We start from the raw sequence: 3,771 nt of genomic DNA on the forward strand, positions 1-3,771 counted from the left end.
CTCTCTCTCCATCCTCCGGCCTTTCTACCTGTCTTTCTCAGCATCGTGCCTCTCTCTGCATGTCTGTTTTTGCTGTTTACGATCCTCTCCGTATCTCTCTCCCCCTTTCTGTCTGTCATGCTTATGTTCTCTCTCCTCTCTCTGTGTGCATGTTGACTTGCTCGGCGTGTTTCTCTGTCTTTCTCTGGTGAATGCAGCGCGCTGAAGGCTGCCCCTGTGAACTAGTTTCCAAATAAAGCTGTGCATATTGCGGGACGCAGCCTCCACCTTACATCTCCTTTGCCCTCCACAATCTCCCTTCACGAAATCCCCATCAGAAGGCAGGAATTTCCCCTGAGCTCCTGCTCTTGTTCCTGACACTCCGGGGAGGCAATGGAAGATGTGTTGTCTGGTCCCTCCCCATAGCACTCCCAAATTCAATTACCCTCCTGTAATCTGACAGCTCCTTCATGACTTGCTCTGAGAGAGGAAGTGTGTGTGGTGTGTGTGTGTGCGTGTGCGTGTGTGTGTGTGAGAGAGAGAAATAGAGAGAGAGAGAAAGAGAGAGAGAGCACATTGTCTATCTATGTTGATTGAATTTGGAATGTTTTGCCTAAAGAGCTTCAGTAGACATCATCTGCAAGCAAACCACTGCTACTCCCCAATTGCCATTCCTCTCCCAATGACCTGAGGTTGTTGACAACATCATTCCAGCTAACAATTCCAGGGAGAGAAAATGTTTTTGTAATGTTACCCGTAATGTTCCCCCTAATGTCTGAGTGTCCAGTTTTCCATTAGTTAGGGGAACTTTCTGCCTGTTAGCAAAAACCTTCTGAGAAACTTTTGTTTGCATGTTTCGGCGTTAGAGTTGTCAAACAGAACATACCCAGAACATGGTGCCCATGTTCTCAGAATATACCTTTTTATTTTGCCTTACAACCTGGAATTAAAATAGATTTTGGGGGGTTATATAATTTGATTTACACAACATGCCTACCACTTTGAAGATGCAAACAAGAAATAAGACAAAAACAGACAACTTGAGCAACTCTTCACCCCCCAAAGTCAATACTCTATGTCTCTATAAGCTTGGCACATCTAGCCACTGGGATTTTTGCCAATTCTTCAAGGAAAAACTGCTCCAGATCCTTCAAGTTGGATGGGTTCCGCTGGGGTACAGCAATCTTTAAGTCATACTACAGATTCTCAATTGGATTGAGGTCTGGGCTTTGACTAGGCCACTCCAAGACATTTAAATGTTTCCCCTTAAAACACTTGAGTGTTGCTTTAGCAGTAATGTTAGGGTCTTTTATCCTGCTGGAAGGTGAACGTCTGTCCCAGTCTCAAATCTCTGGAAGACTGAAACAGGTTTCCCTCAAGAATTGATCTGTATTTAGTGCCATCCATCATTCCTTCAATTCTGACCAGTTTCTCAGTCCCTGTTGGTGAAAAACATCCCCACAGCATAATACTGCCACCACTATGCTTCACTGTGGATGGTATTCTCAGGATGATGAGAAGTGTTGGGTTTGCGCCAGACATAGCGTTTTTCTTGATGGCCATAAAGCTCAATTTTAGTCTGACCAGAGTACCTTCTTCCATATGTTTGGGGAGTCTCCCACATGCCTTTTGGCAAACACCAAATGTATTTGCTTATTTTTTTCTTTAAGCAATGGCTTTTTTTCTGGCCACTCTTCCGTAAAGTCCAGCTCTGTGGAGTGTATTGCTTAAAGTGTTCCTATGGACAGATACTCCAATCTCCGCTGTGGAGCTTTGCAGCTCCTTCAGGGTTATCTTTGGTCTCTTTGTTGCCGCTCTGATTAATGCCCTCCATGCCTGGCCTGTGAGTTTTGGTGGGCGGCCCTTTCTTGGCAGGTTTGTTGTGGTGCCATATCCTTTCAATTTTTTAATAATGTATTTAATGGTGCTCCGTGGGATGTTCAAAGTTTCTGATATTTTTTTTAACCCAACCCTGATCTGTACTTCTCCACAACTTTGTCCCTGACCTGTTTGGAGAGCTCCTTGGTCTTCATGGTGCCGCTTGCTTAGTGGTGTTGCAGACTCTGTTGCCTTTCAGAACAGGTGTATATATACTGAGCTCATGTTACAGATCATGTGACACTTAGATTACACACAGGTGGACTTTATTTAACTAATAATGTGACTTCTGAAGGTAATTGGTTGCACCAGATCTTATTTAGGGGCTTCATAGCAAAGGGGGTGAAGACATATTCACACACCACTTTTCCGTTTTTTAAATATTTTTTATTATTTGAAACAAGTTATTCTTTTCATTTCACTTCACCAATTTGGACTATTTTGTGTATGTCCATTACATGAAATCCAAATAAAAATCTATTTAAATTGCAGGTTGTAATGCAACAAAATAGGAAAAACGCCAAGGGGGATGAGTACTATTGCAAGGCTAGGTAAGATCTTAATGGTGGAGAAAAGGTTTGGCTTGGAAGAGAGAGAAATAAGGATTGAACTATATTACAATGTAATTGTATTCATTTGAGTGACTTGCAAAGATGTAAGATGAATAAGAGTTCTGGACAGATTAGGAGAGGATGTCGGGTCTTTATTATTCCTTGTTTTCATTATAGCTAAGATCCAATGGTTGTTATTGATGAGAATGGATAGGGGCTCTATCCGGGGGATTGGGTCGGGGTGACTGGAAAGGGCATCAGAAACATCCCCACAGCATGATGCTGCCACCACCATGCTTCACCGTAGGGATGGTGCCAGGTTTCCTCTAGATGTGAAGCTTGGCATTCAGACCAAAGACTTCAGTCTTGGTTTCATCAGAGCAGAGAATCTTGCATTGGTCCACCCACACAGACAGCATCGTGAAGAAGGCGCCTCTTCAACCTCAGGAGGCTGAAGAAATTTGGCTTGTCACCAAAAGCACTCACAAACTTCTACAGATGCACAATCGAGAGCATCCTGTCGGGCTGTATCACCGCCTGGTACGGCAACTGCTCCGCCCACAACCGTAAGGCTCTCCAGAGGGTAGTGAGGTCTGCACAACGCATCACCGGGGGCAAACTACCTGCCCTCCAGGACACCTGCACCACCCGATGTCACAGGAAGGCCATAAAGATCATCAAGGACAACAACCACCCGAGCCACTGCCTGTTCACCCCGCTATCGTCCAGAAGGCGAGGTCAGTACAGGTGCATCAAAGCTGGGACCGAGAGACTGAAAAACAGCTTCTATCTCAAGGCCATCAGACTGTTAAACAGCCACCACTAACATTGAGTGGCTGCTGCCAACACACTGACTCAACTCCAGCCACTTTAATAATGGAATTGATGGGAATTGATGTAAAATATATCACTAGCCACTTTAAACAATGCTACTTAATATAATGTTTACATACCCTACATTATTTATCTCATATGTATACGTATATACTGTACTCTATATCATCTACTGCATCTTTATGTAATACATGTATCACTAGCCACTTTAAACTATGCCACTTTGTTTACATACTCATCTCATATGTATATACTGTACTCGATACCATCTACTGCATCTTGCCTATGCCGCTCTGTACCATCACTCATTCATATATCTTTATGTACATATTCTTTATCCCTTTACACTTATGTGTATAAGGTAGTAGTTTTGGAATTGTTAGCTAGATTACTCGTTGGTTATTACTGCATTGTCGGAACTAGAAGCACAAGCATTTCGCTACACTCGCATTAACATCTGCTAATCATGTGTATGTGACAAATAAATTTTGATTTGATTTGATTTGTTTCTCATGGTCTGAGAGTCATT

This window comes from Oncorhynchus nerka, linkage group LG28 (assembly GCF_034236695.1).
Source record: "Oncorhynchus nerka isolate Pitt River linkage group LG28, Oner_Uvic_2.0, whole genome shotgun sequence".
In the NCBI taxonomy this organism is placed as follows: domain Eukaryota; kingdom Metazoa; phylum Chordata; class Actinopteri; order Salmoniformes; family Salmonidae; genus Oncorhynchus; species Oncorhynchus nerka.